Source organism: Cricetulus griseus, assembly GCF_003668045.3.
Source record: "Cricetulus griseus strain 17A/GY chromosome 1 unlocalized genomic scaffold, alternate assembly CriGri-PICRH-1.0 chr1_1, whole genome shotgun sequence".
Taxonomy (NCBI): Eukaryota; Metazoa; Chordata; class Mammalia; order Rodentia; family Cricetidae; genus Cricetulus; species Cricetulus griseus.
Window position 1 is genome coordinate 12959033 of NW_023276807.1, and position 9062 is coordinate 12968094.

Sequence of the window (9062 nt, forward strand, 5' to 3'; positions counted from 1 at the left end):
TAAGTTCCAGGGAACTCTAGTGGTTCTCAGTGCCAAGAAGAGGTGCCCCTAGAGAGAAATACTAGTGACACACTGAAGATAGAAGCCAGAGAGAAGCTGGGCACCCAAAGAAGGGTGCACACAAATCCCCATGGCAGTAGATTCCCACTGACAGTTTATGACCAGGGCTGCATGACCCCCTTTCTCTCAGCCGTTTGGTGGTGTTGTCAGTCTATGTCATACCCTCAAGGTTTCCCAGAAACTCAATTTAGTCATATAATCCAAATCGTCTCCATTCTTTGTTTAGTATTAGCCATAGACAAAGGACAAAACCTCTACTCTGTGGACCTCAGAGACTTTCTTTCATTGAGCCAAAATAACACAAACAAGAGAGATAACTTATGCATGAGCATGGAAAGCTGAGATCAGATCCCCAGAATCCACATGAATTCGGGCACTTGCTTATAATCCTAGCACTTCTACAGTGAGATGAGATGGAGACAGGAGAATCTCTGGAAGCTTGGGGGTCATGTAGCCTGGTGTACACAGTAGCAGCAAAGGAATAACCGTCAGAACTTGCCTCAAACAAGTTGAAAGTTAAGGACTCATACCCATATCCAAGATTGTCCTCTGACTTGAACATGTATGTACATGTTTATATTCACACATATGAATGCATGAGCACCTGCCCATGGGAGTATACAAGAGCGTGGGCGCGTGCGCGCGCGCGCGCGCACACACACACACACACACACACACACACACACACACACACACACACACAGGTGGGAGGACATGGGTGAAGGGAGAGAGATTGAAACTGTTCCCAGAGAATTCCTTCTCTGGGAAATAAGCAATATCTACCTCCACCTCCTCCTCCTCCTAAGGTCCCAATGACAAACCAAACAATGACACCAGCAAATGATATTGGCCTTTCTTACAGAGCATTGGTCAGGAGAAGTTTGGATGATCCCAAGGTGCTTGAAATGGAAAGTCTTTGTCAAACACAGGTGGTAGCGTCCTCATAGGACAGACGGATACAGCCCCTTTCAGTCAACCTGCCTCAGCCTATGTTCACGAATGCCTCCCAATACTCCACATGTAGTATTAGCAGACAAATGACGGGAAGAAGTGTCTGGACTCTCCAGTGAGTGTCCAGTGACCCTCCCCATCATTTCTTCTGTGAGGAAATGTCAATACTCAGTAGACCCAGTCCTGAGGGACTCTTGCAAGCATGTACACTTGATCAGATGAAGATGGCAGCTGTTTTGTTCACAGGACCCTGTTCAAAATAAAGATTTTTAAAAAGTTTTTCCATGTAACAAGTACAACCCTCGATGCTGGGATACATGGCAAACCAGGCAAGGATGGACCTTTGCTCACAGCCCTGATTTTAACAAACAAAGGTCTTTAAATGTGTGCGGTATGTATACTATTCGCTGACGATTGATAGAAATGGACCCTTAACATTTGTGGGGCTGAGTAAGAGTTGCAATGGAAGCTCACAAATTGTATGCCCCCCATATGAAAAGGATGTGAATCTGATGGATTACTAATAATGTAAGATATGTTCTGTTCTGTTTTTCCTCTTTGAGAGCACACCTTCATACCATTCCAGATGTGTTTTTAGGGCTACTATTGCTATGATGAAATACCATGACCCAAAGCAAGATGAGGAGGTGGTGTTTGACTTACACTGCCACACTACAGTCCATCATTGCAGGAAATCAGGGCAGGTTTGGAACCCAGATGCAGGAGCTGAGGCAGAGGCCATGGAGGAGTGCTGCTTACTGGCTTGCTCCTTATAGCTTGCTCAGCCTGCTTTCTTATAGAACCTGGGACCACCAGCCCAGGGCTGGCCCTATGCATAATGGGCTGGGTCCTTCCCCATCAATTACTAATTAAGAAAATGCTCTACAGGCTTGCCTACACCCAGGTCTTTTGGTAGCATTTTATCAATCAAAGCTCTCTCCCTTTCTAATGACATAAAACTAGTCAGCTCAAGGTGAGAAGATTCAGACTGGGATTCCTTCGAGTCTTTGGAGTTCCGTACCTGTAGGGAGACACCATAACCACGCCTCCTAAGGGCTGGATACTGGTGTGTCCCACCACGCCCATCAGGGTGTGGTCAAGGTGATGTCAAGGTGACGTGGTAAAGTTTAAAGGGATAGCCCAGGCATATGGTAGCTTTCTTTTGTTTGCTGCTTCGGCTCACTCTGGCTCTCGTCGGGGAATTGAACCCCGGTCTCCCCCATGACAGGCGGGGATACTAACAACTATACTAATGAGGATTTTTTTTTTTTTTTTTAGTCCGTATGGTTAAGATATGTTTATTCAGATAAACACTAGCCAAACGCAAGCCAGAGCGTGCCAGGGGCAGCGAGGCAGCTAGGCCAGAGAGAAAGGGTTCCCATGTGCTTTGCCGCCCCTTAAGAACCCCTCACATGTCATCCTGACCTCACCTTGACCACGCCCTGACAGGCGTGGTCAGGCACACCTGTAGACAGCCTCTGGTTAGTATCCCTGCCTTAATCTGTCATTTTAGTTTTTCTTTCTCTGCTCCTACTCTGTTCTTTTTCTGTTCTGCTCTTCTATCCTGTTGTTTTCCTCCTTCTCCTCCTCCTCCTCCTCCCCAGTTGTTCTCTTTCTATCTCTCCCCTGATATTTCCCTTCTATTCCTTCCCTGATGTTTTTCCTTCTACATCTTTCCTAATGTTTTTCCTTCTACTTCTCTTACTTTTCTCTTATTCCTTTTATAACTCCTAAGACAAAAAATTCTATGCAAGAAAAGATTACCTCACAGCTAAAAATTACTTATTTTTCAAAAACAAATCAAAATCTTTACACAGAAAGAAATTGCGTCATGATGCATGCTTTTCTTAGAAGCCCACAAGTAGTTAAATATTTTTCTTTGTATTAATCTTCCCACTGTAACATCTTTACCCCAGAGCAATGCTTCTTTTATAATGGATTAACAAAGTTTTAAGAAAGCCAAGTATATTTCATCCAGTTTCTGTTGTATTGGCAGATGGCCAATACAAAGCAAAGATAAAGCATTTTTATCTCAAAACGTAATCATATTAAAAAATCTTTAAAAAATCACAGATCTACCTGGGCGGTGGTGGCGCATGCCTTTAATCCCAGCACTGGGGAGACAGAGGCAGGTGGATCTCTGTGAGTTCAAGGCCAGCCTGGTCTACAGAGTTCCAGGACAGGATCCAAAGCAATACAGAGAAACCCTGTCTCGAAAAAACAAACAAACAAAAAATTTACAAATCTAAGCTTTTATATATATAAAATATCAGTCGTTTCTACATTAAGTCCTCAGAGTGCACTCCTACTCATCAATAATTTTTTATTAAATAATACCAGGAAGCAAAGGGCAAAAATGGTTACAAGAAATTAATCATTGCCTTTGGTCACCAGCCCATCTTTAGCAAGAAAGGCATGTCAGCTAGTGACAACTGAGCTGCCTTTGTTCTTGCTCCTTGACCTCATGAGTCCCTCAGTGAACCATGAAAAGTGTGCCTTGCTACACTTTAAATTGTTCCCCAATATTTTCTACACCAAAACTATTAGCAAAAACATCTTAACCTAGCTTTACTAACAACATACATTTCTAAATTCTTCCTAAGAGTGGTGGTTGAATCAGTAATCTGCTCCAGCAGCAATGCTTGGGAAAAGTCCATCACTATTATCCTAAGCAGCAGTAACACTGTCCAGTGAGAGGCTAGAAATCCCCTGAGAGTTTTCATACAACTCATAAATTATGAGGGATGTGGTAACCACAAAGGCAATAATCAAGGATATGCTCAATAACAGCAGGAGGGCCTCAGGAAACTAGTCCTCAGGGCTCTGCGTCTCTGAGACACACTCATCAGCAAATTCTAGCCCAGCCTAGTTCTGCAAAACACCAGTTGATCTTTTCTAACTTGGACTGTGGGTTCAGACAGACAGCAAGTTAAGCCAGTATCGAATTACTGCTCCAAGATCCAAGAATTGACCATAATGGTAGAAGAGAGAGGTGGCTTGAGATATCCAGTGCTTGCAGTGACAACATCTAGCAAAGGTAGCTGCCTACAGTAGGCAGTGGACTTTACCAGCAGAACACTTTTGTGAACTAGGCCAATTCCTATGCCCTCTGTAGATAAGAAGGACCAGCAGTTTTGAGGCTGCTGGGCCCCATGATACAGGTCATACAAGGCAAATTAGATTTCAAGCCTCTGCAGGAAGTGACCAGAGCTGTTCCTATGTTGTCTTGTTTCTGTTTTTCTAAAGTATACAGCCTAACTTCTGCCACCCCGTCTCCCCAGCAAGATGACCCTGAATCTCCTGCTTCCTCCTTCAAAGTGCTAGGATTATAGCCATGTGTCACCATTTCCAGCTCATGTGGTACCAGGGATGGAACCTAGGGTTTTAGGCATACTAGTACAGTCTTTCACTGTCTGATTGTGTATGTATGTGTGCCAACATAGGTTATGTATATGTGAAAGTGTCTGTGCCTGTATGTACTATGTATGGATGCCTGAAGACAGCCTCAGGTCTTGTCTCTCAGGCAATGTTCCCATTTTTTGAGAAAGAGCCTCTTATTGGCTTGAAATACACCCTATAAAACTTATAAAAAACATAATAAAAATTGCTCTTGGCTCTGGCTAAATATTTGATGCTATGGTTAAGCTGCTGCCTTTGTATCGAGGCCCTACTTAATGGTGTGCCATTTGCATCCATGCTGAGGGAGGGACATAGAATGAATTATTTTACTCCTCAAAAAAAAAAAAGAAAAGAAAAGAAAAGAAAAGAAATACACCCTGACACCCTGTAGGCTATCCTGGCTGCCTAGCACATCTCAGAGATCCACCTGTCTCTGACTCCTCAGCTCTAGGACTGCAAACATACGCCACCACACTCAGCATTTCTCACATGGGTTCTGCTCATTGACCGCAGGCTCTCATGTTTGTATAGTAAGTGACTTACCAACTGAGATATCTCCACAAGACTCTTTTGTGTGTGTACTAGGAACTGAACCCAAGGCTTGTACATGCCATCAGTACAATGAGTCCCCATCCAGAATTCAGTCTGCCTAGGATGCTCCACTTGGTTCTGGAGTCTGATCATCATTGATTTATAAGCTCTCTCCGATTTATGTGGTCGGATCGTGTAGAAGCTAAATGCAGGCTGTGCTATTTTATCTGGGCCAGAAGTGAAAATTCATATTTTATCTTTTAACTTTGTTTATGGCATCATGTGAGACATTCAAATTGTCATCCAAATTGCCACCCTTTTACTTTATGGCTTTTAAAGAAATTTTATGTCTACTTAAGGATATCTGTCTCTGCAATGTGCCTTTTTAAGAAATATGTCTACATTAAGAAATATGTCTACATTAAGTCTTTTCCAGCATTATAAATATATTTACATATTTTTATTTAATAGCTTTATGATACACATGTACAAAAATATATGTAAAATAATTTTGCTAGAGAGTTTTTATATATCCTAGTTTTATTCTTTGGAATTCTTTAGAGGTTGAAAATCTTACTACAGGTAGTTAATTGTTCCTAAACTGTCTGTTGCATAGATCTTTTTTTTCCTCCATTGATTAGAAAAGTCTTATTTGTTATGGACTGAATGTGTGAGTGTCTATTTTAGGAAAGTCTGCTCTTTTGCTCTCTTCATTTAATCCATTCTATTTTTCCTATATTCAATCATTTCAGCTGCTTTTGAGCACTGTGTTTTCCAGATAAACACTGTGATTATTTGTTCTGGTTTATCAGGATGTTTTAAGAACTTTCCCGAAATAGGATACACTTCATAGGCAAAGGTGGCCAGACTCAGGCTGTCATTAAAGTAGCAAAATTCTGTTACTACTGTACGTAAGGGTTATCCCTAGTCTACTTCCTAATAGTGTGTTGTTATCATGGTATAAGAAAGCCATTGCTGACTTCTACCTAGTATTCTTTCACATGGTTCTCGCTACATGCCTCATTGCAGGCCTGCTTGTATTTGTTTATCCTGTGTTTCCCCCATGATGGCCTTTTGTAGGCTTTGGAAAGCTCTTTGCTGTGTACTTGTCCTATTTAGCTTTAACTTCCAACTTGAAACAGCCCATAGTTGTTTGAGAGGAAGGCCTCAGTTGAGGAATTATCTAGAATTATCTAGATCAGATGTGGCCCTGTGTAGGGAATTGTCTTTATTATTCATTGATACAGGAAAATTCACCTCAATATAGGAGGGACTGTCCCTAAGCTGGTGGTCCTGGGCTGTATAAAGAATCTAGCTAAGTATGAGCCAAGATCCAGCCAGAAAACAAGCCAGGGCATGAGCCAGAAGACAGTATTCTTCCCTGGTTTCTGGTCTTAAATACTTGCTTGAGTTTCTACCCTTGATACGGACTGTTACCTGAAAGTATAAGCTGAGTAATCTGTTTCCTCCCAAAGTTGCTTTGAGTCAGAGTGTTTTATCACAGCAACAGAGATCAAACAAGAGTAAGTATCCAGTCTTCATGATGAGGCCCAATGACAGGCTGCAAAGTTCACCTGCATCTTGTTCTGTGTGCTCAAAAGGCAGGAAGTGAGAACAGTCCAGGGGATACAGACCTGGTGGCAGCTTGAGGCAAGACAAGTTCATCCAATACCACTACCCAGAGACAGAAGTCTGTAAGAATTCCATATAGGTTGAAAGACAAGGCAGGAACTAACCAGAAGCAGGTTCTGGGCTCAAATAAGCGCTAGTTTCCCACCCTCCAGCCACTCAACAGATCCAGGCCTGGGCCACCTTTTCTAAACAGATCTCCCTGCTTATCCTTGAATGGTTTCTTATCCTTCCGACTACTCCATCTATGTCCTATTTTACACGGCTTTCTCAGTATTTCTGATTCATAGAAAACACTTCCGTTAGACCAAGTGCAATGGTGCACCCTTATAATCTCAGTACTGGGGAAACAGATATAGAGGAATTCTCAGAGCTCTCTGGCCAATCAACCTAGTTTACTTGGTGAGTTCCAGGCCAAGGGTTTTGTCTCAAAAACAAAGTGGACAAAAAGGAGAAACTGAGGTTGTCCTCTGGCTTCTGCATGGATCCACACACATGTGTATCCCTACCCCAACCTACATGCACACACACACACACACACACACACACACACACACACACACATGCCTGTCTTCTTTTCTAGTGTAATAAATTTAACTTTCTATTTGAGGGTAACTGAAATGGCTTAATGGATAAATGTATCTATTGCCAAGTCTACAAAACTGACCTTAATGCCTGGAACCCACTTCCAGCTTCCTCAAGAACCAGCTTCCTCAAGTTGTGTGCTAAGTCATATGTTTGCATATGTGCACATCCACACAATACAAAATAAATTAAATGAAATAAAAATATTTTTAAATATTATTGTTGGATGACACTTCTAGAGAGTTGGAGGGGAAGTGGGTAGGTAAAGCTTGCTCACTGTATTCCTTGTCCATATGAGTCCCCCCCCACTACCGCCCCCCCTCTGCCCCCCATCCATGTTCTTATCTTGATGATGACCTGTCTATATCCACACCTGGGACATGTTGCCATTCACCCCTACTCCCATCAAAATACCAAGTGTTGGAGAAGAAAGTTTCTTAAACTATGCTGTGATAATTACCCTTGACGGTCAACTTGAGAAAAATCTAGAACCACAGAGGAGACAAGCTCTAGGCATGTCTGTGAGGGGTAATCTAGATTAGCTTAACTGAGATGGGAAGACTTAATCTAAACGTGAGTGGCATACCTCCACAAAACAGAGACTCAGAATAAATAAAGAGTAAAAGCTTTTTGTCTATGAGCAGCAATTATTATTATGAGTCCCAATATCCATTGCCCTCTGCTTCCTGACTGTGGGTGCAATGTGACCAGCACCTCGAATCTTGCCTCCATGCCTTCCCTGTCATGATGTCCTATGAGGAAAGGAATTTTTTTCTTCTCGAATTGTTCCTGTCAGATATCTGCTGTGATCATGTGATAAGTTTCTAATACACACACCAAACTCAAAACCGCCCTCGCTATTAATAGGCTCAATGGACTAAGCATTTTCTGAAGTGCTCATACAAAATGTAAAAGTCTAGCTGCATGCATACATCAGATAATGCTACTTCTGTTAAATCCCAGCCCCCCACCAGGTGCCATTAATAGACTAAGTCTGTGTTATTAGTGAAAATTTTTGAATCAAGAAAAATCAACAGAGTAGTATAATACACTTTTATGCACCCATCACCCAATTGTAACAATTACCAACCTTTTTCCTTTTTTCTATCATTTTTGTGTAGGGAGTAACCCTAGCCCCGCCCAATAGTCCTGGGGCAGGTACCAGGTGGACCTGGGGACTCGCCCATAAGGGCGGGGTGAAGGAAAGCCGGGATGACGTAAGGGGGGCTTCTTAAAAGGCTGCACGTGGGGACCGCGCGCTCTCTTTGTTCTGGCTGCGCTGGCTGGGTTCTTAACCTAGCTCTGGCCTGTGTTTCACCCGGCTGTGCTTGGAATAAAGAGACTTTAATCCCGGCTAGCTCAGTCGGTAGAGCATGAGACTCTTAATCTCAGGGTCGTGGGTTCGTGCCCCACGTTGGGCGCCAGATATTGGATTAAAGTCTCTTTATTCCAAGCACAGCCGGGTGAAACACAGGCCAGAGCTAGGTTAAGAACCCAGCCAGCGCAGCCAGAACAAAGAGAGCGCGCGGTCCCCACGTGCAGCCTTTTAAGAAGCCCCCCTTACGTCATCCCGGCTTTCCTTCACCCCGCCCTTATGGGCGAGTCCCCAGGTCCACCTGGTACCTGCCCCAGGACTATTGGGCGGGGCTAGGGTTACTCCCTACATTTTTGGGTTGGTTTTTTCTAAGCATGCATATACCAAAAATGCACTCCAAATCAACATTAATGAATCTGACCTGTTTCTGCCCTCACTTACCTGCAGCTGCAGTGAATACTGAGACACATGGGCTCATGTTCAAGACTTAGATAATGGGCTACATGGGCTGTATTGTACAGACAATTTTGCCTTTCATGTTCCACTTACATCTTCTAGCACTCTGTCTCTACATTTTCATCACCATAATCAT

General features: G+C 43.0%; 1 non-coding gene across 1 annotated transcript; it reads left to right on the forward strand.

The window, feature by feature from the left end:
• Nucleotides 1-8503: 8503 nt before the first annotated feature.
• Nucleotides 8504-8576, forward strand: Trnak-cuu. The gene has a single exon. It is a non-coding gene; the product is annotated as a tRNA-Lys (tRNA).
• Nucleotides 8577-9062: the final 486 nt, after the last annotated feature.